Source organism: Giraffa tippelskirchi, chromosome 9 (assembly GCF_054371585.1).
Source record: "Giraffa tippelskirchi isolate mGirTip1 chromosome 9, T2T-mGirTip1v1.2.pri, whole genome shotgun sequence".
NCBI lineage: Eukaryota > Metazoa > Chordata > Mammalia > Artiodactyla > Giraffidae > Giraffa > Giraffa tippelskirchi.
This window is the reverse complement of record NC_137283.1, coordinates 162,167,961-162,194,236: the sequence shown is the minus strand read 5'-3', so window position 1 is coordinate 162,194,236 and position 26,276 is coordinate 162,167,961. Positions and strand designations below refer to the sequence as shown.

At 42.6% G+C, this 26,276-nt stretch overlaps 1 long non-coding RNA gene across 2 annotated transcripts in view; it reads right to left on the bottom strand.

The window, feature by feature from the left end:
• Nucleotides 1-1,820: 1,820 nt before the first annotated feature.
• The window catches only part of LOC145519767 (uncharacterized), a 67,614-nt gene continuing 43,158 nt past the window's right edge, over nt 1,821-26,276 (bottom strand). Inside the window, exons 3-5 of one of the 2 annotated variants that reach the window (XR_014063890.1) lie at nt 13,062-13,277; nt 4,831-5,854; nt 1,821-2,676 (exon numbers count right to left, since the gene is read on the bottom strand). This is a non-coding gene — a long non-coding RNA (uncharacterized LOC145519767). Of the gene's footprint in view, nt 2,677-4,830; nt 5,855-12,678; nt 12,964-13,061; nt 13,278-26,276 lie in introns of those variants that run through there. The other variant, XR_014063885.1, reaches the window with a different exon arrangement.

The following is a 26,276-nucleotide window of genomic DNA, read 5'->3' as shown; positions in this document are numbered from 1 at the left end:
CTGGAGAATCCCATGGACAGAGGAGCCTGGCAGGCTACAGTGTATAAGGTCTCAAAGAGTTGGACACAACTGAAGTGACTTAGCACGTAGAGCTATTCATCACAACATCACTTGGAAACTCAAAGATGAAAAACAACCTCAGTTTCCATCAGGGTGGGGCTAGTGTAGAGCTTTGATACCAGAGCCCGGATAAGCTGGAATGAATTTTCCCAATCCCTTCCTTGCAGAGCTTCTGGATCAGGGCTCACCAAGAGAGACATGCGAGGCAAGCAGAGCAGAAGAGCAGCTCTGGGTTCTCAGGTTTGTAGCGGGTGCCCTGCATGCCATGCACGCGTGCTGCTCACTCACAGGAGTCACAGCAACCCCAGCACAGCCCCTGCAGGTCCGCCGCTTTACCCTCTCAGGTTCAACGCACCCTGGCCAGGTGCAAGCTTGGCTCTGAGGTAAGGGGCACCAGCTTAGCTCCAGTTCCCCTGAATGGTCAGCGACAGAGGCGGTAAGAGAAAGACATGGCTTCATTTTATCTACACCGCTTCCAGATTGTTCTTTGGTGCACTCTTGAAACTTGGTGTTGCCAACCCCCTAAGTCCAGATCCAGTACCACTGGTGGAGTCCGCAGACTTCACAGGCTGCCTAACTGACCTCCAGGTCTAATTCTTCTAGATGACTTACAGTGGCCCTGCTCCTCTCTTCAAGCCCTACCTGATGCAATTTGCTAAGTAAACCATGAGAATGGTACAGACATCAGAAATGATGAGGTGGTTCTATATTTGAACATAAAGCAACGTCCAAGACATTATTAAGTAAGCAAAGTGATGCTCAGAAAAATGTATATTGTGTGCTACACTTAGGTTTAAAACACGGGAGGGGACTTCCCTGGCAGTCCAGTGGTTAAGACTCTGCACTTCAAATGCAAGAGGTACAGTTTACATTTCTGTGTGTTCACGCTAAGTCGCTTCAGTCGTGTCCGACTCTTTGAGACACTATGTACTGTAGCCCGCCAAGCTCCTCTGCCCATGGGATTCTCCAGGCAAGAATACTGGAGTGGGTTTCCATCCCCTTTTCCAGAGAATCTTCCTGACCCAGGGATCGAACTAGCATCTGCTTGTATTTTCTGCATTGCAGGTGAATTCTTTACCCACTAAGCCACCTGGGAAGTCCTTAGATCTCTGGTCAGGGGACTGAGATCCCACATGCTGTGCAGTAGGGCCAAACATACATTTTTAAGAAAAGGGAAAATGTACGCATACTCAACAGTAATACATACATACGCCTGCCAATCATGGATTATCGCTGGAAAGACACATTAAAATAATATAAAAACTTTCTTTTGGGGGAAAGAACCGACCGTGACAGGTAGGGTGAGATTTTTACCGTGTATCTTTTGTACTGTTTGATTTTTTTCCCCATGAACTTGTGTTAATTTTTTAAATAATAAAAATAACATTGAAAAATTGAAACAGCTCACTGACGTTTCACGGCATGACTCTCCCGAGCCTAAGAGGCGGTCAGTAAACACTGACTTCCTTGCACTGCTTGGAGCATGTCTCTCACCTCACCATCGATGGATTCACCCCGGGTGTGTGTCTTTCCTTGGCGAGACGAGCGGTTGCTCTGAGCTGTGTTGCAGATGTAATGAACAAAGCAGATCAGGACACGAGCAGGTGTGCATTTATGTTAGTCAATCTGGGAAGCAATCGCCCAGTTAAAGATACGGACTTTGCTGTACATAAGTTTAATTGCTGAAGTAGAAAGGAAAGAGATATGCAATGCCTTATTGTTGAAGAAGGGAAGGGAGAGAGGACCTCCTTAAGTGTAACAAGGCTGCAGGCTGGGGAGAATAGTCCCTCTAGCTGTCAGCTTTCTGTATTTTACTACAGTTTCCCTGAAAAGAGGAAGTTTGACACGCTATGTGAAAATTTGAAATGCCATAACAGAATAAAAATCTCAAATGCTGAATTTTGCCTTATAGCTAAAATATTTAAGAAATATCAGTATGTAGTGTGTGTGTGTGTATGTTTGTGTGTGTGTGTGTGTGTGTGTACGTAGGAATACATCTTTTAAAATAAAAATAAAAAGAGTTTCCCCAGAAGCCACAGTGAGGAGGATATGCAATCTGGTTTAATATATACAGGCAAAAAAAAAAAAATATTTATGGCAGGTTATAAATTTTGTGAAATATTCACACACAAATATAAAATACTCTGGTAAAAATATAACTTATAAACTCATTCCTTTGAACAAGGCATATTTTTGGCTAACTGGTTGTAGGAATAAAAGTCATATTACAGGCTGCAGGCAGAGAAAACTAAACTGTCCTCCTACACTCTTGAGGCTTCGAAAACTCGCTCGCTCTTTTCAGATCCCTCTCTCTGAATTATTCCTATGAGATTTCAGCAACACAACCCTAGGTCTCCAGAGCATTTCTCACCCCCCGCCCCCCTCCACTGAGATGCTCCCACCCCTACAAAGAGAGTGAGATTTCATTTGAAGGGAAATAATAGAGTAAATGGACTCTGAAGATGCATTGGAAAGAAGGAAAGACAGATAGAGAGGAAGACTTCAGCTTCAGAAGCAGGTTAACAATTAGCAAAATTACCGGCAATCACAAAAGGCCACTGCATTTGTTTCCTATCTGCTTTCAAGGCTTCTGCTCCAGCCTGTCTTGACCCATGGCTGTAAAGTGAATAGCAGAAAATTGATATTTCAGAAATGAAGCAAAAATCCTTTCAAAGGCCTATAATACCGTAATTGTTCTCTATACTAATACTGTCATTGTAAGAGCCAAGTGCGCAGCGGTCTTTGATTCCAGAACATCTAAATAGAACAGTGTGTTGTCTTTAGGAAGGGATGCCAGGTGGCTTAGAGGTAAAGAATCCACCTGCAATGCAGGAGACGCAGGTTTGATCCCTGAATCTGGGTCTGGAAGATCCCCTGGAAAAGGAAGTGACAACCCACTCCAGTATTCTTGCCTGGGAAATCCCATGGACAGGGAAGCCTAGCAGGTTACAGTCCATGGGGTCACAAAGAGTCGAACAGGACTTAGCAACTAAACAATAATGTATACTCCAAGCTCACATCCAAAGACATCAAAATAACTATTAATTCAGAGCAAACAAAGCTCATCAGTACATAACTGTAATCCCTTTTAGATTAATGTGTGTTTTCTATGTTGATTAGTCCTGCCAAACAGGACATCAAGCTTTCTAGGGGAGCTCTCCTTTTGAAATATCAGTTGATCAGAGAGTGTTTGAGAAAAGAAACAAAAGCATTTGCCTGGCCGGGATGCCTACTTATCTTTCATCACTCACGAACATCACAATCATTATAATTGCCAGACATTTACAGACCACCTTTCCTCCCCAATCAGCTCATAAATGGTTTTGCAAATGGATTAGAAACAGCAGAGATATGGATCACTTCACACAGCACCAAAGTACAGTCACCTCAAGGGGAAGCTGGGGAACAACTGTATAAATCAGGATAACATTGGTGAAGGTTTAGGACCAACCATGAAGAATGGCTTATTTGCTTGAAGCCATGGGGAATATTAGGTAAACAGAGGACGTTCCATTCCCTTGGCTGCAAGGTCACCGTGGCCTCGTTGCTTGTCGTCTGAGGTTAATGAATCTTGCTTCCAGTTGGCAGTGCTGCCGTAGGACTAACGCATGGCGTTTATCTTCTGGAAGGAAACTGATCAAGTCAGGGCAGGGGTTTCCTGGCTTCTCCGAGTCTTGCCAGCTGTGAGGCACAGACCCAGGAGAGGGATCCTGGGCTCAGGTGACACGACTAAAGGACCCTCGGACGCTCGCAGATTCAGCAGAGCCCAGGCACCTGCTTTCCAGTGTCTTCTGCAAAGACAGTGCGGGTGCTTCCCTACAGGGTCCAAAACATGGCCCACCTTGTTCTTGGGCAAAACCCTGTCGGGCTTGTCAGCCCCGGGCGCCTCCCTGGGGAGTTATCAGTGTAACTTGGAGAGTATCTGCTGTTTATATTAAAATCGCCTCTAAGTCCTAGAATCTGTCATACAGAGGCGTGCTTGCATACATGCTAAGTTGCTTCAGTCGTATCTAACTCTGTGCAACCCATAGACAGCAGCCCACCAGGCTCCTCTGTCCACAGGATCCTCTAGGCAAGAAACTGGAGTGGGTTGCCATTTCCTTCTCCAATGCAGAGGTAAGTAAGTCAGAAAAAGGAACACAAATACCGTATGTTAATGCCTACATGTGAAATCTAGAAGAATGGTACAGATGAACTTATTTGCAGGGCAGGAATAGAGATAGAGACGTAGAGAACTGCCATGTGGACATGGGGGGAGGGGAAGGAGAGGGTGGGACAAGTTGGGAGAGTGAGAGTGACATATATACGCTGCCACGTGTGAAACACACAACTAGTGGGATGCTGGCGTACAGCACAGGGAGCTCAGCTGGGCGCTCTGTGCTGACCGTGAGGGGTGGGACGGGGGATGTGGGAGGGAGGTCCAAGACGGAAGGGGTACACGTATATTTATGGCTGATTCACTTCACTGTACAGTCGAAGCTAACACAACATTGCAAAGCAACTATACCGCAATTAAAAATAGAAATAAGAAATGTAATTGCCGCTAGAGACAGTGTCAGGAGACGTTCTCCTGAGTCTCCCCATCTCCTGCGAGTCCTACCAATACCCCTAAAGCAGCGTTTGGGAAGAACTAAGAATCTCCTGTCAGTCTTGCTTTGCAGAGACAGAGACTCAATCTACTTTACCTTGTCTGTGTCTATTAGAAGTGAATTTCCTCAGGGCAGTTATGAGAAATGCCAATGTTTAATGAGACTTGTCCTTGATACTTACTACACACAGGTGGAGACCTTCCTCGGAGGGATTCGGTGAATTGCGCTAGAAGGCTTCACAGTTTCTCCCAGCATATTTATAATGACCGTAAGGAGCAATAGCACATACACACAGAGCAAACGTATATTTTAGAAAATATTCTGGAAGCTCAAAAGGTAGCTGCATTGGTAGCCAGCAACTAGAGGAAGTCAGCTCAGTGCTCGTCAGATGCACAGACTCATGTTAGCAAGCGAGCCATTCTCTCTGAGCCATTCCATCTGGGATAAGGACGAAGGTTCTGCCTTTCTGTTGTTGTTCAGTTGCTCAGTCGTGTCTGACTCTTTGTGACCCCATGGACTGCAGCACGCCAGGCTCCTCTGCCCTTCACCATCTCTCGAAGTTTGCTAAAACTCATGTCCACTGAGTCGGTGATGCCATCCAACCATCTCATCCTCTGTCATCCCCTTCTCCTACCACCTTCAATCTTTCTCAGCATCAGGGTCTTTTCCAATGAGTTGGCTCTTCGCATCAGGTGCACAAAGTATTGGAGCTTCAGCTTCAGCATCGGTCCTTCCAGTGACTATTCAGTGAATGGACTGGCTTCTGATGAAACCTGGTTCTCACCTCGAAGTCCCTGCCCTGAAGGTGTGGACTGGGTGTCTGTTCTGAGGGCTAGGACAACAGCCCCCGAGAAGCAGGTAAATGAAGAGCTGCTGTGGCTCTTTCTGGAATTTGAAGACATGCTCCCTCCTAGGTGTGACATGACTAAGAACTGGAAGTGACAAAATTGTGCATAACTTGCATTTCTGATAAAGCCGATGTTATCTTTCGAGACTGCGATGCCTTCCTCTTCATAAAAACCCCCTTATGTTCAAGCGTGATAATTGAGAGCTCTTAAACAGGGTTTCTCTGGTGGTTCAGTAGTAAAGACCCTGTGGTCACAGTGAAAGGGGCTTGGGTTCCACCCCTAGCTGGGGAACGATATCCTGCCTGATGCAATCAGGATTCTTCGTGCCGCAGCTCAGACCTGGCAAAGCCAAATAAACTAAAAAAAAAAAAAAAAAAAGAATGGTTATATCAGAGGCCAGCTCTTGCACATGAAACCCAGAGATAATGGCCTGAGGTTCTTCTCATCTGAACTGTAGTTTCAGGGCACAGCTTGTTAGCATCTTCCTCCTGGGCTCTTCAGTTTCATCGCAAAAGCCGTTTGTTGACGTGCCCACCAAGAACAGCCAGAAAATGTCTTGTTTACTGCCTCATAAGTTCCTCTCACTACCTTCATCCCAGAACTCAAAGAGAGAACTAAACAGCCCTGTAGTTTATGTGTGAGAATGAAATTAGCCTCAACTATTTTCTTAACGGGAAGGAAAGAGGAAAGTTACAACCCTCCCCTGCTGTAGCAAGCCACAGTGTGGGGTGATAAACAGACTTTCTTCCACAATGTACTTCGCTGAAGTTCAAAGTTGTTTTGTTATCATCCAAGATTCCCCCAGAGGAATTCTGTAGTTTTGCAGCAAATACCATTTGCATTTGCTCATTGAATCACTCTCAAGTTTCCTGCAGGAGAGCTTCAAAAGACCCTTGTGTGGTACAGGAGCTAATGACTGCTCTCCCTGGGAGTCTGCTCAGAAGACATCTTCCCTGCAATGACTTGCAAAAGCTCACAGCCTACCACTTGGAAAAGTCTCAGATGTGATAATTAGAGCAATAGGCATTTTCATATGATGAGGAGGCATACCTCAGTGACGGGTGTTCCAAATTCTTGTATTTCAGCATACAAAATACAGAGCCGTCACGGAAGAACACCTACCTGCATAACATAAGGCCGACCTGGAATTTCAGAAGGACATCAAACAGCTTTCTGAAGTACTCGTACCAACTTTGGAACTCGTGTCTTTCAGGCCAAAAGCTCATGATTTTGTAGAGCAGCACAATACTGCAGAAAGAGCATTTTCTCTACAGCAGAGACCAGAGTTGAAAACTACTCTTTGCTCTCTAGTTTTCCAGCAGTGTGTTCCCACAGAAGTTATCTAACTTTGCTCCATCTCTGTAACGTCATCTCTAAAATGCGGGTAATAGTACTATAATATCTATTTCACCGAAAGGATTGAATGAAATACAAAACAAAAGTTTCTTGGGACTTCCTTGGCCATCCAGTGGTTAAGACTCTACCCTTCCACTGCACGGTCCATGGGTCTGATCCCTGGTTGAGGAACTAAGAGCCATGCGCGTGCCTCGTGGTGTGGCAAAAAATACATTAAAAATAAATAAATAAGTTTCTTAAACAGTGTATGTAGTCTCAGAGGAAGTTCCCTTTGCTTTCCAATCCTGGACCTCTTCATAATTATTTTAAATTCTTAAAAGAACAAAATAAGGTGAGACAGAAATGAAACAACGCAATCATATTAATCTAAAGGCCTATGGATGCATGTGAAGAAAAAATAATTTGCCTTTACCTAGTGATATAAATGATGGAGAATTTAAGAGAAACATCAGGTGTAACTCTCTTGGAGCATGTGATGTTTGTTTGTCTTGTTTTGATCTTTTTAGAGCTGGAAATTATTGTAAGGTGATCTAGCACACACGTGTCCTTCAAAAAATCAAAAACTTAAATTCTGCAAAATTTACTCTGAGCAGTCAAGTTAATAGTGACTGAACATGGGATGGAGTCCAGTTTTTCTGATTCACAAACTTCTCCTGGTCCTTCTCCTCTCCTTCTATTAAAACTCCCCCAGGACATGACTTTGAGAATGCCTGATCCTAGGAGATCCCTGAAACCCTGAGCAAATTGTTATCCTTACTTTACTACTAACTTTCAGTGTGACTTTTGCAAAAACTTTTTTAATGTCTCTGAATCGATGTTCTCATCAACTTCCTCTTTAGCTTATCCAGTCCCCTAAATGAATCAAAAAGGAAAAGAAAAAAAAAAAAAGCCTTTGATCAAATTAAGTAAAGTCACCAGGACAGGAATTGCTAATCAATCACAGCACAATCATGTTGAGATCAGACCTGACATCAGAATCTTTTTCAACACAGAACTCAACAGACACTATCAATGAGCAGTTATGCAAAATGAAACCTATTGTCATTGTAGGTTGAGTGAGCTGAAAGTCTCCATGATTATCGCTGATACTGGAGAATTAACTACTGCTTGTTTTCCATTCCGCATTACCTGTTTATAACTGGAATTTCCTTACAGGGCTAGCCCTTCACTGATGGGTATGACTGGATTAATACAGTAAGGAAACCTAACCCACGTCCTCCCAAATCTGTGTTTTCACAAGTGATTCCTGTGTGTCCACATAGGAAAACCCTTTTGAGTTGATAATAGTCCCAAAACTTAAGTAATCCTCTTTTGGGTAAATGTATGATTTCCATCAAGATTTTTGAATATTGATAGTGGCTTAAATTCCTCCAGTATGTTTTCATGATTTCTCACTCAAGTTTGGAATATGCATCCTTAGAAGGTATTCCAGAAATTGCCATATGAAAAGTGTTCAGCAAAGAAGAGCTGTCTCTGAGTTTGGTGACAAAAATGAGTGTATGGCTACACTGCTGACCGATATGTGAAACAGAGTCAAATCATATTGAGGAGGGTCCCATAAAACTGCTGTGTCCCTAGAGATCTGAAAATCCAGGAAAATAGCTTATCTTGATAGCTGATAAGCAATTTACCAGATAGATGCTACAGAGGAGATGCACCAAAAAGATGCAGAAAATGACTTCTGATCCCCAGGTTCCAGCTTAGAATCCCCGTGTCCTAGGTGACCATACCACCCACTGCAGTGGCTGCATCTCTCATATCCTAGGGATTGTCTCCTCTTCCTCAAAGAGTTGGCTCCTGACTCTTGGTTCCCTGGGCACTTGATTCTTGGTGACTTTGAAACTCACCTGGAAGATCCTTCCAACCTCTTAGATCTGTGATCCATTCTCAGATCACCTTCATTAGTACACTCTAGTCAACTCAGTTCTGTTGCCAACCCCCAGGCTTTGTCCTGACAGCAACAGCCATCTTTCTACATTCTAAATATCAAGCATCCTACTCCCCAGACACCCTCACTTTTTAAAATCAATCTCTACACTAGAGGGAACCCTAGCCGATGTGTTCATTTTTTACAACCAAGACCCACAAGCCATCATTTTTAGGTTTCTTCTTCCTCTCACTCTTCTGCATTTTTTCTTGCTTATTCAGCTTTCATTCCATAGGTAGTTATGATTGTTGTTCAGTCGCGTAGTTGTGCCCGACTTTTGCGACCCCATAAACTGCAACAAGCCAGGCTTCCCTGTCCTTCACTATCTTCTGAGTTTGCTCAAACTCATGTCCGTTGCATCAGAGATGCCATCCAAACATCTCATCTTCTGTTGCAATTATTATAGTTCACCCTAAATCCCCTTCTCCTCTAGGTTAAGCCAAACAATGACTGAACCCAAGCTGTGCCCTCCTGCACCTACACATCGGCCACTGAACGCAGCTGGAGAAAAATATACCTCTACGCTGACTAATATTTGAAATCTATAATCACTAACCTCAGGTGTGCCCTTAATAAAGGCTGCTATACCATTATATTCCTTATGCATTTCCTCCTCCACTCTTCCAGATTATTGCTTCATATCTTATTGTCTCTCCTCAAACCTCACTGGCTCTCACACCCTCCTTCTAATCAATAGTCTTAATTCTTGCTTAAGTGGAAAAATTGACCAGAAGGAGACTCCCACCGGCTCCACCGTCACACGGACCCATCTCTCTTCCCGGGTGTCGCGCTGTGCTGGTTGACGTGTCCAGACTCGAGCTAACCTGCCTATTTCTATCCTGCCCCCAATTGATAGGGAAGTCTTACTCCAAGTATTTAATTACTCTGTACCTAACTTTGCATTTGTAAAATGGAGAGAACAGTATCTTCTATTTGGGGGTTAGATAGTGAGCATTAAAGAGGTTAATATGTGTAAAACACATAAACAGCACCTGGCACAGAGCACACACCATTGGTATTTGCTGTGACTTTCTTTCCTGCATGCCCCGCATGTCCTCTGTCTCCATCCCTGTTCTTGTGAATGAGCAATCACCTTACTGTGAGCACGGGGTAAGCCCTCCCACTAAGCACAGGCTTTCATCCTCTCACCTACATGAGGACAGTGCTCCTGCAATTCACTGCTTCCCACTGAATTTTCCCCCAAATATGTAAAATGCTGGTATTTTCCTACATCCAAATCCCTTGCAGGGGATAGCAATGTCTGCCTGCCCGGGGGTCCTGTGTTCACCAGGGCTCCCTTTCAGTTTACTTTCGACAGAGTGCCAAAGGGTCATGATTCATTATAGTTTCTTTATTCACAGTCACATTTTTCTTTTTTTTAATTTACTTTTTTATATTGGAGTATATTTGACTTGCAATGTTGTGTTAGTTTCAGGTGTACAGAAGAATAATTTAGTTATGCATGTATATACTTCTATCCTTTTTTAGATTCTTTTCCCATATAGATTATTATGGAGTATTGAGTACAGTTCCATGTGCTGCACAGTAGGTCTTTGTTGATTATTTTGTTTAGATACGGTCTGTACGTTAATCCCAAACTCCTAATTTACCCCTTCCCCCATCTTTCCCCTTTGATCACCATAGTTTTATTTTCTAAGTTGGTGAGTCTGTTTCTGTTTTGTAAATAAATTCACCTGTGTTATTTTTTTTTAAAGATTCCGCATATAGGTGACATCATATGTCTTTCTGACTTACTTCACTTAGTATGATCATCTCTCGATCCATCCGTGTTGCTGAAAATGGCATTATTTCATTCTTATTCGTGATTGAGTAATATTCCATTGAATATATGTACCACACCTTTATCCATGTATCAGTTAATGGGCATTTAGGTTGCTTCCGTGGCCTGGCTGTTGTAAATTGTGCTGCGGAGACCATTGGGGTGCAGGTATCTTGGCGGGTCCCACTTCTTAAAGCCCTCTTGTAGTTTCCTGTATCACTTGGACCATGTGACAGTGGCCTGTGATACTCCACAATTGTGCTTCTACGCATCTGACTTTGCTTCCCAGACCCTCCTCCTCACCCCATTTCTCTGGTGCTGTTCCCAGAACATGTAGGCACGTTTCCAACTAGGTGCTTTTCAAGGCTGCCCTCCCTGCCTGGAGTGTCCTTCCCCTGGTGCCCCACGTCCAGCTCGCTCTCCTCTTCACCCCTTCAGGTATTTGTCAGATATTTTCTTCTCTTGGAGGCCTGGCTTGGATCTAAATGTCACCATTCACCACCTCAATATTCTCTGCCTCCTCTCCCTTCTGTTTTTTCCTTTACCCACTAACGTGTCCAGAGGCACAACATATTTTTCCTACTTGACTTACTGTGCATCTCCAGCAAAGTGGGCACTCCATGTGAGCTGGGGCTTTGATTTGTTTATTGCTGTCTCTGTAGCCAGATGAGAAGGAGAAAGAAAGGCCTGGTCTTACCACCCAGTCCCTTGGCAGTAACCTCTAATCCCTTCCAAATTTTTGAGTGAGAGAAATGTCTTAGTCATTCAGAGGGACCCTTTGGTCCACTACTTTATTTTATGCTAATAAGTAGCTCTTGCTGGCCCCTCAGAGAGAGCAACCAAGTGGTAGGTCTGCTTGCATGCTCAGTCGTGTCTGAGTCTTTGGGACCCCATGGACTGTAGCCCACAAGGCTCCTCTGTCCATGGAAATCTCCAGGCAAGGATACTGGAGTGGGTTGCCATTTCCTCCCCCAGGGGATGAAGAAATGCGTGGAAGAATAAAAAGATGAGCTATAACCAAGGTTCAAATTTGGAAACATTCAAAATATAAATATTAGGCTCATCTCACATTCAACACAGTTTTCTTCCTGATTTCATTTGCTTCTTACCCCCGCCCCCATCCCCATGGGCTATCAGGACCTGTGAGGCAAAGGACTAATCTTCACCTTTGATATGTAAAATTAAAAACTACATCCTTTGTATTCAAAATTGTCATGTGGTTATTGGCAACTTATGGACCAAACAGTTTCAAGTATAAAATTATTAATGTGTGCTGAGTGTGAAATAGAATAGGCCCAAGTATTTTAGTAATGTCTTATTTCATAATGGATATACATAATGAAACAAATGTACAGGTAACCTAAGACACTACCAACACCAACATGAAAATATCAGTTTTAACTTTTAACTTTCTTTTTAAACCCAAATTATTCTAATCCCTTCTAATTACAAATTATAGCTATCATTTTAAAAAATACTATCTTTCATTTTTCTCTATTAAACCATTATATTCTTAGAGAAAATAAATCTTAACCTCATACAGTGAGGAACATAAGAGGGTGACAATTTTAAAAAAAGCTCATAATAAACCCTCTGTTCAAGTGTGAAGGGCTTGTAAGAATCGCATGAGACCTTCCAGTGAGAAGATGGCCTTTGCACTTTTAAACAGAGAAGGCAATGGCAACCCACTCCAGTGTTCTTGCCTGGAGAATCCCAGGGTCGGGGGAGCCTGGTGGACTGCCATCTATGGGGCTGCACAGAGTTGGACACAACTGATGCGACTTAGCAGCAGCAGCAGCACTTTTAAAAAGGTTACAAAATGTTTATCTGCTGATGAAGAAAATGGAGTGAACTTCCTTTTAGATTAATGGCAAATAAAGTCTTCCTACTTCCACACCGATTTGCCTTCTGCTTGACAATCCAGCAAGGAAACAAGGGGAGGGGAGTGACCGACCACCCAGCTGGAGATTCAGTGCAAGTCGAGTAGGGATTTATAAGAATTTCTGGCAGAAACTTGAAACACCATTTATACCCCAAGTGATACAAGCACAAGCTCCATTGAAACTGTGGTGTCAGTAATCAACAGTGAAATATTAAATTATGGCTTGGGGCTGAACGGAGTCTCTTTATCAATTTTATTACTTTGGGAAATGTACAGGCACATTAATATTTTTCAAGTCCTTTCCCAAAACTGCCCAGCAATGAGAAATACATAAAATAAAAAATAACTTTGACACAGGGTATCTTGGGGTGACAGAATCTGCAGGATCGGGACTTTTTGAACTTGCCGTTCGGCATGGGTCATTCATCCACATTAGAAATATGAGCTGGGATAATGAGATATTCCCACCATGAGATGTGAGCTGAGTAAATCGCATTCAAGATGTAATTTGAATTTAATGCCTGGTTCATAAAAGAAACAAAGCATCATAAAAAGCTTAATGGTACACAGTGAATCAAGAAAATGCAAAAAAAAGGGCCAGAAAACTGTTAAAACCCACCAAGAGCCTTCCTCTGTTCACTGCAGCGTGGTGTCAGCAGCGCTGCGTTCATCACGCCACCTCCAGGCATCCCTCCAGCGTGGACTTTCTCTGAACTTTCTGGGCCGCTTTGAGTTGCTCTTTCTTGTCAGTTTTAAAGTCATTTTACCAAGTATACTTGCTTCAGAGTTGACGCTTCCATCTTTATTGGGGATCTGTCCACTCCGGGCACAAGGCCTGGGATTTCAAAAGAAGGGAGTTTATTACTCAAGACAGAGATTCCTGAGGAGCATTCTTGCGCCACCATTTGGACAGAAAAAAAGACAAAATCCCTAACTCCCCCGTTTGCTGAGGTGAACCACGAGGCTGGTTGGATCTGTTAATCATGGTGCAGGAATCTCACTCTTGAACGAAGCTACAGGTACATCTTATTCTTTGTTGTAAACAAATTATATATATATAGCAAATTATATCTATATCTATCTATATATCTATTTATCTATATGGAGAAGGAAATGGCAACCCACTCCAGTGTTCTTGCCTGGAGAATCCCAGGGACAGAGGAGCCTGGTGGGCTGCCGTCTATGGGGTCGCACAGAGCCATACACGACTGAAGCGACTTAACAGCAGCAGCAGCATCTATCTATCTATCTATATATGGCTCCTCTGGTGGCTCAAATGGTAAAGAATTTGCCTGCAATGAGAGAGACATGGGTTCCATCACTGGGTTGGGAAGATCTCTGGAGAAAGAAATGACTATCTACTCCGGTATTCTTGCCTGGAGAATTCCATGGACAGGGGAACCTGGAGGACTATGGTTCATGGGGTTGCAAAGAGTCGGACATGACAGAGTAACTAACATTTTCACTTTCATGTTCGCATATATATGAGCCCACAGTGTATGGGCTTTTAAAATTGTGCCTGCCTTCATGGACTACCCCTTGCAGAGGTAAGCCATGCAAACACTAGGAACAAATGAGGTACAGGAATTTTCAGTGAGTACAATATTGTAAGAAGTGGGGCAAGCTCTGGAATCTTAAGATTTGAATCTCAAGATTCAGTCTACCACATACTATATGGACAGGTGTAGGGTATATAAATTTTAGGGCTTCAGTTTTCTTGCCTGTGAATGGCAATTAGAGTATCTGCCTCTTAGGCATGCTATGGGGCTTCCCAGGTAGCTCAGTGGTAAAGAATCCATCTGCCAATGCAGGAGATGCAGGTTTGCTCCCTGAGTCAGGAAGATCCCCTGGAGGGGGAAACGGCAACCCACAGTATTCTTGCCTGGAGAATTCCATGGACAGAGGAGCCTGGTGGGCTACAGTCCATGGGGTCCCAAAGAGTCAGACACAACTGAGCGACTGAGCATATACACACACGTGGGAATGTGATAGAGATGAAAGGACATGATTATGTAAAGGACTAGTGCTATGCCTAAAATATAATTCTCAATAAATGGTGAACAACTGTTAGCATTAAAATACACACAGGACAAGTTCACATATTTTCAGTCGTAACTTGGAAGTCAATTGGGTGTGTATATATCAGCTCATCTTTTAGAATTCAGAGATCACAAGAAATTTTAATAGCTATTCCAAGCTTTGCAAGTAAGAAGTGTTCACCAATAGAAAACCTGAAGTTCAGGGAAGTAACTTTTCCAATATTACAAAAGGAAGTCTTTTTTTTTTTTTTTTAAAGGTTTTACTGACACAAGGAGGTTGTAGGTTGAAGTTAGAAAAACTGTAACTTCTCTCTCAACTGAGCAGACCCCCTGGGGTTGCCCCTTCCTGCACAGGGTCAGTGAGCCTCCTCTTTTGATAACAAGGCATCCTTCTGATTTGCTGAGATCCAAAACCTGTCAGGCTCTTTCCTGAAACAAAGTGCAGTAGTGAAGCCAGATTGTGAAGGGGAAGAAAAATCACCAGGAGCCAACCTAACTGGATGGTCTATACATGCACAAGCCCTAAACTCTTAGCTGAGAAAATGGGGCTCCTTCTCTCAGATGAATGAATGCGCCTGCTTCATCGCAGTCTGTTTTCCTATAAATTCGAGAAGCAGCGGACGGTGTCTCGGGGGTTGGCCGTGCGGGGCCTCTGTGCGCCCCTGTTCTTCCCCTCGCTTCCTCTCTGGCTGGGCGCCCCCGCCCCCGGACGCGCGGAGGGGAGTCCTGGCTGCCTCCCACTTCTCCTCCCCCTGACGCTTCAGTGTTTCTGCTGAAATCCCTCTATTTAAAGGTAAGATAATCAGCTTTTGTTCCATTGGCTTGGATCAAAGACAAATCTCTGAGCTACAAAACAAAGCCTCGCTACGCTGGGGGCGGCCAGCTTGCTGGCAAAGCAAAGGACTGGGGTTTATTCCTTTTCTAGGACTGGAAATTCTCATGCCCTGGAAACCCCAGTAGGAGAACCCAAAGTGTTTCCCAAAGACAAACATCCCCATTATGCATTGGACTGGGCCCTGGCAGGCGCCTCCAGCCGCGGCGGGCACTTTGGCACCGGCCCCTCCGAGGGGAGCGGACGGTCCCCTGGTCCCGTCCATCCTTGGGGTGGGATTGGACGCCACACAGCACCACCAAGCACTCCTTCAGCCCCGGCGCTCCGTCAAAGCCTCCTTTCTCCATTTAGAGCTTTCCTCATTGTATTATCAGACTCCTCTAAGAAAGGGCCTGCCTGCGCGGTTCACCGCCCTGCAGAGTGCCAAGCTGCTCTCTGCCCGTCTGGCACAGAATGGGAAATGCAAGCCCGTCACCCCTCGGAGGTGCCTTGGCTGAAAGCTGCCCAAGGAGGTACAGGTACAGGTAGGGAGACAAACAAAAGTAGATTTAACTTTACACAAAGCCGCCGCAAAGGCGCGCATAAAATCTCCATGCGTGCCCGCGTGCTAAGTCGCTTGAGTCGTGTCCAACTCTTTGTGACCCTATGAACCATATCCCGCCGGGCTTCTCTGTCCATTGGATTCTCCTGGTAAGAACACTGGAGTGGGTTGCCATGCCCTCCTCCAGAGGATCTTCCGGACCCAAGGATCAAACCTGTGTCTCCTGTCTCCTGCACTGGCAGGTGTGTTCTTTACCACTAGCGCCACCTGGGAAGCCCTAAAATGGCCATATTTTACATATTCCCAAAAATACAAATTGAGGAAACTGACGAAATGATGGCGGCCTTGAGCTCTGAACCAGACCATCTCTGCTTTGTCAGTTCCCTCCTTAAATAAGAACTGAGTTACATCCCTCCCTTTTGACTTAAGTGAACTGAACGTGGTAGTTGCTCAGTCGTGTCTGACTCTTTGCGACCCCATGGACTGTAGCCCACCATGCTCCTCTGTCCATGGAATTCTCCAGGCAAGGATACCGGAGTGGGCTGCCATTCCCTTCTCCAGGGGATCTTCCTGACCGAGGGATGGAACCCTGGTCCCCTGCACTGCAGGCAGATTCTTTACAGCTGAGCCACTGGGGAAGCCCCCCTTTGGAGTTAAAAAGAGCACAAAAGGCCCACCCCCAACCCAGTGAGCTTTGGGAGACACCTGGCAGCCACGCCCACCCACCAGGTAACCCCTGCCTCCCCTGGAAAGATGGCTTGGACACCTACAAGGCCAGCTTTTGAGAATTCCTTTCTTCTACGTCAAAGGGTAAGAGGAAGGAAGGTCTACAAAATTTCTTAAGGAGCATCTGAGTATTTTCATGTCTAAGCAGTATTCCGCAAATCCACTCACTGCTGACTAGCCCTTGAGGTGAGATTTTCTAAAATCATTTCTGGCCCCAGATCCTCCTTCGCAGGCAAGCCCGGGTACCGCTGATTACCAAGCAGGCTGAAGGTCCTCATTAAGACCCTCTCCAGTCACCGGGTTCTCTGAGGCGCCCTGATTCCGCAGGCTCGCCGCTGCCAGTGCAGGCTCTGATTTTCTCAAAACAAGCACCCCATTCTGTGTTGTGACTCATTTGAAAATAAGATTTAAAGGCTTCCTCTTCCGTTCAGCCCTGTGCTCTCATTCAGCTCCTGGCATCTGTTCTTTACTTCAGTCTGGGACACAAAGATTGTCCTTTGCTCTTTGAGAATCCTTTCACATTTTCCCAAGTCAGTTGAAAACATCCAGCAAGTATACCACAGACAGACAGACAGAGACAGCCAGAGAGAGCTCACTGAAAAGGTACAGATTTCTATAAAAAAATAGTGACCATATTTCTAATAGCTTAACCTTCCTGCTTTACCAAATGCTCATTATATTTGCCAACTGATCATAAATGTCATATCTAATTAAACCTAAGCAACAGCCCACAGGCTGTAGAGTAAGAATCTTATGGCTTTAGGGGTTTTTTTCATAAACATAAATCAAATTATTAAAATATCACTTTAAAATCATCTAAGTTGACTCTAGATTGTATACACTCTTAATGAGTACCATGTTCTAAACGTCATAATTTCTACACTTTCTCAGAAATTTCTGGGTGGTTTTTAGTCAAAAAAGGCAAATACAACCAGCACCTTCACCAGTGTCATTAAGTTAAGATGAACATTCTGGAGGAGATTTTTAGCAGTCTGTAAAAAAACTTTTATGGCCCCTTAGAATGCCTCCAGTGATATATGGTTGGAAATCAACTCAGATCTTTCGATTTTACTGCCTTCTTTTCCCCTCATGGCGAACACAGGACCTGGCTGTTCTGTTTTTCACTTTCCTGCTGTCATCCAGGTGGGAACACATTTGCTAAACTTTAATCAGAGCACAGGCTCTTTTGGTCATTGCTACCCATCAGATGAATAAGAGCATCTCGTTGTCTGAGACGGTGAGAAGCGGACGCAGCCTGAGGACAAGTTATACTCACCCTCTGGGCCGTACCAGTCATCATACCAAAATAAATGTGCAGACAAACAGATACATCCCTCTGCCAATTCTTTTCTGTCAGTTATGACCTTGTCACAGATTCTCGGGAGGTAAAAATAGCAACATTCCTCAAAACTGAGTTATTTCCACTTTCTCAGAATATTCAAAGTACCACCAACAGACCCCAAATCCAATTCCATTTCTTCTCCATTACCGAAAATTCCTCTCTCTTCATAAACTTGTATCTGTGCAATGAATGGATGGACAGAAAGAAGCACTTTTAATTTGGAAAATTCAGAATAGATCAATTGACCAAGAGAACAGACCCACGTACATGTCTGATTTAAAACAAAAGCACTTCTGTAGGGCAGTGAGGTGGGAAAAGTTCTCTCTAGCAAGCAGTACTGGGACTCTGGGCTACCTGCCTGGGAGATGAAATGGATTTGAACACCATCCACAAAACCCAATTTCTGATAGATTTCACATTTCATTGGGAGAGATTAAAAAATAAAGCTTCTAGGGAAAAAATAGAGGGAGGTTTTGGTGATACTGAACTAGGAAAAAAAATTTTAAACAGTACATAAGTCATAACAATAGAAGAAAAATTGATAAGTGGCTTCATGTTAAAATTAAGAAGCTCTATTCTTCAAAAGACACCATTATGAGAGTGAAAAGGCAAGGCACATTCACAGTACAAATGTCTAACAAAGGATTTACATCTAAAACGCATAATGAGCTCCTGCAAGTCGATTGAAAAAGCAAAAATACAGGCAGCCCAAGGGAAAAAAAATGAGTAAAAAAATTGAACAAATTCTTGATAAAAGAGGACCTCCAAATGGCCAATAAGCAACTGAAAAGGTAGGCAATTTTATCGGTGTTGACCAAAAAGTGATCAATAGTCAATCAAAGAAAGAAATGGAAATTTTTATACCAGCCAAACTGAAGATTGTAACCTAAGAGACAGTCTCTCAGAGATCTCTGAGGACTGTTGCCAAGAGGTAAGGTGAAGACCAGTGTATATGTGATTTTGGTGAAGAGAGGAAGTGCAATCACGCATGCATCTCAGTAAAAGGTTGCTGCTAGTCACAGGAACAGACATTTTAGTAAATGGTTTTGGTGCTTTGTAGGTATGGGAAGATGTAAGAATCCAGGTTCATAAAATTCTTCTTCTGAGACTATCTAACTGTTATCTGAGGTCTGGTTCTGCCAGTTCCCCCAGAGCACAGAGGGCCTCATCCTGACCTTTGTCCTGGCTTCCTTTCAGGGTGCAGTGAAGGTTGGCAACCACAGTGGCCAAAGACTTGATTCTTCTAGAACTGGATGGTGGGCAGCATTCTTTATTTTGCAATCTATTCCCTTTTGATTTTGACCTCAACCAAGGTTTGGGAGGCCTTTCAGGACTCATTTGCCCCAAGGCACTAGGAATGCTCCTCTCCAGGTCAGGTGAGGGTTTTGTTGAGAGGCCCTGATGAGAGCAGCCCAAAGCCTGTGGACCACCTACCTTTCTCATCCGCGATGGTCCAGGAAATATGGTCCAGCAGCCTCTTGCTGCTTCTTCCCATATCTAGAGTTACACTATTACAATCACTGATCTTATAAGGCTGTATATTTGATCAATCATTTCAAGTCACCCCGTCATCATTCATTTTATCTGAGGCTCAGTCACATATTAGGTAATGCAAGAACCAATAATCTTGTGAAAGAGGCAGAAAACAAGCAATACAGCTGGTAACACTAATAAGGCACTAAGTAAGTAAGTATGTAAGCTAAGAACTTCCATTAGGTGGGGCCCCGTGTCTACCCAGGTTGTCCGGCCCATGGGCTCTGCACCAGTCACTATCTTTAAAGGAAGTGATGTATTGGCATTTGACATTAAAGTCCACTAAAAATGTCTGTAGGTACAAGGCTATTGCTGGGTGATCGTGACCCCATATAGGATTGAGAAAGGAGTGTTATCTTCTATGGAATCATATAGTTGATGCCAGAAAGATAAAAATTGATCCTTATGTTTGAGCAGGTATTTCTGCAATGGGGAGGTCTGGTTAATGCATAATGCACGTTAGAGGGGAAGGAGGAGGCTTCAGTGGGCAAAGAAAAATTTTGTTGTTACATTTTCCTTGTCTTGCCTTAATATGTGAATTTTCTTTCATCATCAGTCATCATGGAAATGCAAATTAAGGCCAAAATGCTATAGGCTGCATAACCAACAGAATGGCTAAAATAAATAGATGTAAGTACCCATGTTGGCAAAGACATGGAGTAACCGGAACTCTCATATACTGCTCCTGTGAGGGTCAAGTGACACAATTGCGTTGGAAAAACCTAGCAGTTTTCAGTAAACTAAGTTTACAGCTACACTCTAACCCAGCAACCGCACCACTCCTAGGTCTAGAAAATGTGATTATTAGAAATGTGAATAATCACATCCAACAGAAATCCCTGCATACACACCCACCAAAAGTCATGAATTAGAATTTTCACAACAATATTTCTCATGATAGATCAAAACTGGCAGCTATCCAGATAGGCATCAGTCAGAGACTAGGTAGAGAAATCGTGCTACATACACTTATTGGAACATTATGCAGGACTAGAAATAAACAAGATTCAACTACATGCAACTCGATGAATAAAACATAACATTACAGAAAGAAGCCAGACACAAAGACTACACACAGCGTAACCATCTGAATAAAGCAATAAGTCAAGCCCTTTACTCTTTGCTGATAGGCATAAGAAGGGTGGAGGGCCAGCAGAGACGGGAAGGGAAGACAGGGAAGTTTCTGGAATGAAGTTCATGGTTTTCTTTTCTGGATGGTAGTTACCCAGGTGTGTTTAATTTCCAGACATCCATTGATGTGTATACTTTTCTTTATATTCATGTGTGATGGTTTTTAAAAGTAGAATGTACCCATTTACAGTAAGTGCTCAGTCGTGTCTGACTCTTCGCAACCCCATGGACTGCAGCCCACCAGGCTCCCCTGTCCATGGGATTGCCCAGGCAAGAATACTGGAGTGAATTACCATTTCCTCCTCCAGGGGATCTTCTCAACCCAGGGATCAAAACCACATCTCCTGCGTCTCCCACATTGCAGGCAGATTCTTTACTACTGAGCCACCAGGGAAGCCACATTTACAGTAGAGTATTAAAAGAAACGAGTCAGTCACAACATCAGTGATGAACCTCATATTTCCAGAGCTTATAAAATAGTTATAACCACATTTCATTACACTTTTAAATTTCACAACAGATGGAAGTGAAGGGAAGGCCTTTCCAGGGGAATTTGTTATGACCCAGCTGGAGAGATTTTCTTCTTAAGACGGGGGCAGGAGATCATCCTCCCCCAGCCTCATCTTCTCCAGGCACACATCTTTCTGCCCCAGCCTCCGTATGATGCTGAAGACACTGTGTCCACCCCTGGGACAGACCTAAGTTCCAGAGCACTAACCACTCTTGGGGGCCATCCTCTAGATGACCGACCCAGCTCCCTTGTCCCTCACGTGAGCTGAGGGGTGGCTGCCCACAAGACTGCCTCCCCTCCTCACCTCACCTCCCCACGCCCCTAGCAGGTAGCCATCACCTCCCCAAGCTACTTCCTGTACACCAGTCCTTGTCTGAGGATCTGCTTTTGGCAGGGACTCAAATGAGTACAATGTGACTGAAAACTAAGACTTCATCTGTTTACACTCAAGGACTAACCAGATGTAAAAACAGTAGGAAGCGATGTCCAAGATGAAGAGGAAAATGGGTACGATGAGAAACTAAAATGTGAATTATAGTCCAAATAAATAGCAGCTGGGAGCAAAACAGACTTTGGAGAACCCAGCTGAGGTTATGAGAGGATTTGTAAAACTCTCACAGTTGAGGAAGAAAGAGAAGCGAGATTCCACTTAAGGATAAGAGGTGTTCCCGAGGAATTCAGGGCAATTTGGAAAAAGCAATAATCACATAAATTACTAAAGAAAATGCTTCAGAGATGCAAAAAGGCGGGAGGAATGAAGATAAGTTTTGATCTTTATCTGGATTGAGAAGAAAGCTGTGTGTCTTCCTTTTCTGGAACATTTTCTAGTTTATAAGTATGAGGAAAAAACGTGTTACCAACACCCAGGAAAAAACAAACAAGCTTCTCTCCAAATGAAAAGGAAAAGACATTTTTACAAGATGAAATGCAAGAAGAGATCTTCAGCCTTGCCAGACAGAGGTTTCTCAGAAAAAGGTCATGATGTAGGAATGTTTTTAGTTCTGCTGTTACCCAAGTGAAAAGGAAACAGAAAGCTTTCCCCCAGAAATGCATGGGGTCAGAAATATTCAACAAATACTCCTTTCCAAGATAATCTACTGAAGATAAATGCCCGGAACCAGGCAAAAAAAAATTTTTTTTAATTAAAAACAGAGATGCCATTGAACAAAGTGGGGGCTGACTTTCTTGTTGAAGGTTCACTGTTTAATGAACAAGCTTTCATAAATGGCCATAGTGGAACTCCCCTCAATAAACCAGAAGACACTGCAGGAAAGTGGAAGGATTCCTATGGTCCTGTCATCCAGATAGACGTTGAGTGTAAATTCTTTCTGGGGAAAAGAGACCTCTGGTTGCCTCCCAAAGCCACCCCCATGAGGACAGAGAAAGGGCATCAGCGTGGCACACTTGTCTGCCAGGTCCAGGAAATGGTTTCCTCTTGCTACTTCTTCCCGCAGCTAGAGTTACACTATTATAATCATTGACCTTATAGGACTATATATTTGATCCATCATTTCAACTTGCCTAATCATCATTGATTTTACTGGAGGATCAGTCACACATTTGGTAACGCAAAAACCATTAAATTGTAAAGTGTGCAGAATTCAAGTAATACAGCTAGTATCATTAATACGAACAAAAGTAAGTAGTTAAGCTAAGAAGTTCCAATAGGTGGGGCCTAGCCTCTCCCCGAGTTGTCTGACCCCTCTGCTCTGCACCAATCTCCGTCTTTAAAGGAACCAATGCATTGGCACTGGACATAAAGCTCATCAAAGACGTCTGCAGGTTCAAGGCTAGTGGTGGGTGACCCCTTACAGGGTTGAGAAAGAAATGTTACCATCTAAGGAGTTATATGGCTGACACAGAAGGAGAAAAATTGATCTCTATGGCTGAGCCAGTATGTCTGGCATTGAGGAGGTCTGGTTAATGCAAAATGCAGACACGCAGTGCAAACTAGAGAGGAGGGTGGAGGCCCAAACAGGCAGAGAAAAATTGTATGCCTTGTCTTGCCTTAACATATGAGTTTTTATTTCATCAGCTTTCAAGTGATAATTAAAGCAAGGAAGATCAAAATGTTACTATTTCCCATAGGATCTGTGAGGATACCACCTTGGTGATATTTTGTAAAACTTAAAAGGAGCAGGATGAAATCTCATTTTTTAGAAGCAATTTCCAAGCAGCAAATCATCTACATCAAAATACATTACTAAAAAACTAATTATGAAAAATAAAGTGATAAAATACACATCAGAAAAAGATGTTCCCATTTAAATATAGTCGCACGAATCAGTTCCAAGCAAGCAAATCTTAAATATTTGAGAGGCTTCCACAAGTCCACTATCCATGCTAGAATTGTCACCAATTAAGCATATTGTAATTTGGTACAACTTTTGCTGTGAAATATGTAATAAATCATATCAAATACACATAAACTGTTGTTCAATTATATCATGACATTTAATGTTACATTTTATATACTATAGCTTCATTTTTCCTCAATACATTAAGTTTTGAGTTCATACCATATGTCCTTGAAACAAGTTACTTTTAAATGTTTCTTTTTTAATGTTTTATGATCCTTTAGAAATATGATTCAACATTGAACATGATAAATTCAATGAAGTTATTCATTTATGATTTTTAAGAGATATTATGTTAAAAAAATCAGTTAAACTAGGTTTGAGTTTTTATTCATATTGTCTTAAAATTATTCTTAGAACGTGGGTGCAAAATAGAAATGTTTCATTTTCACTTTCATAAGTGCTCGCTCTCTGAAGAACTTACCAGCTAAGAATAGCCTGTGTAAAATCCCTGAATTTAAGGGTGCCATGGGTAGTACTGTACCACTTAAGAGCACAGAGTTAAGAGATTTCCAAATGAAAGCTGCTTTGTGAAATTCTTATCAATTGGGGTTATTAGTGTAAAGATAACTAGCTCTTTTGAGCACTATATTGACATTTCACCTTTGGAGATGAAGAAAAATTCACTTACCTTATTTTGTTCTCAGTTTTACTTATGTTTAATGCTACTACATTGATAGATATCTTTACAGAATATTGTGTTAAGAGGAGCAACAAAATGTGTTAGAAATTTTGAAGAGACTGAGAGATAAAAATGATAAAATTTGGAGATCACTGAAATAGGGTCTAAAGGTAATCTGGAAATGCTTCCAAGAGAAAATAAATTCTAGTTCCCCCTCACCCCCAACACACACACACACACACACTTAGTTAACTCATTTCTGCAATGGGAAAGAATCAAGACTTGGTTGAAAGACTTTACATGAAATGCAAGTGTAATGAGAGAAGAGGCAATGTTTTCTCCCAGGCTCTCAGCACAGGATCTCAAGGTCAGCTGGCTCTTCCCCTTCACTTCACCACCTAATCACCACTAGACAGTCCTTGGAAAACACTAAAGGAACCACTGTGCCTTCAGGGCACCCCTGCTTTCCCTTCCGTGGTTTCTTGTTTTATTGCTTTGATCCGGAGTAGACTAATGCAAATAACTCTCTTAGAGGGTTAAAACAAAGTGGGCCAGGAACTGTGCAAAATACCTCAGGCATCACCTCGTTCATCCTCACACGTCACTGTGAGGCAGTGTCACTGCTGTTGGCAGTGATATTCCCGCCCGTCTCCCGTCAAACCAAGTTTTGCTTACTCTGCTTGTATCTGTGGATTTACATGTGGTGCCTTAGAAAACATTGGGGTAATTATTTTTTCATTCTAGTGTCATCTGCCTACACTTCTTCTAAGTCACCACCAGATGACAAAGTTTGATCCTTGACGGCACAGACCAGTGCCCGCTATTCTCAGATTTTCACTTGAGTCTGTGAATCTAAAGAAAATTAATTCTGTATCTTTTAAATTGGATTCTTATGACTAATCCTCAATCATTACTGAGACTTAAAATTCAGAGGCATTTTTCAAAGTATCTTTAAATACCAATCTCAAATAAGACCAGTTGGTGTTCAAATACTTTAATACACTTTCTGCTCTTCTGTCAAAGAATAGTTTTGACTTAAAATAAAATAGCTTTTCTTATCTGAAGCCTTCTGTGAAGCTTGAACATAGTATGTCAGTGTGTGCTTCTACCTGGAATGAAGACTTTTACAGTTTGCCTTCAAATCATCCACCTATCAAAATCATAGCTTTACTTGTCATGGAATTCTTCAGATAAAAGGTATCCAATCAAGCTGCTTCTGTCTGTTACAATTATTGATGCAAGCTAGATCTCCTACTTCTGATCTTTATCTAAACAGCTCACTTTCTGGCTGTGTTATTTACCGTCTTCACACTCCATAATACTATTTACCTTGTCCAGCTTGGGGAAGAATTAAATAAATAACCATGTAAAACTCTTAACCTGCTTGTACCAAGCCCTTAATAACCTCACTGCTCTCAATAGTGTTATTAAAGTCATCACTACTGTGTATATAATACAATCCCATGCCAAGAGATAAAAGATTCTCTTTATTAATTTCATGATGACACAAAATGAAATGAAATTTGGGCAAAGATAAGATTTGCAATTTCACTCTAACACCAAAATAGTGAAGTACCGATTTTTACATTGCTTCTAAACTTCTACAAAATCTTTCCTTTCCCCTGTTTTTTGAGATAGGAAAATAAAAATGATAAAACTTAAATAGTCTAATGAACCCTCATTTTAACATTTAATGGATAGTCAATGAATGGAAAATAATTGTTTCAATTTTAAGAAACTTGAAAGTGTTCCTTTGGCCTTCAAATCGCACTCTAGCTCTGCCTGCACTGTGTTGCAATGACTCCCATTTTGTCTTCTTTTCGTGTGTCCTCTGTCACCCCCAGATTTCCCTTTCTCCGCTTTAGCACACAGAAGAAACAAAATATAGCATAGATAATGTCAAATTCTTTCCAAGTCCAATTTGAAATTTTCTAAAAGTTATTTTTTTTAAATCATTGTAATTATTAACCAAAATATTTTTGTAGCATTCATCAGTCTGAAAAGATGTAAAAAGACGGAGCTTAGGGGTTAAGTTTTAACCCTGTGCACCCATTGTAACTTCATCACAAGCCAGGTTCTGGCCGTATCAAGCTGAATACTCTTCTGGTAGAACAAAGTCTAGTTGCAAATGTCATGCTGAAAGGCTGTGCCTTTGTCTCTTTTGCTTAAGTCTGAATAATTTCATTCAACTTGGGTTGAT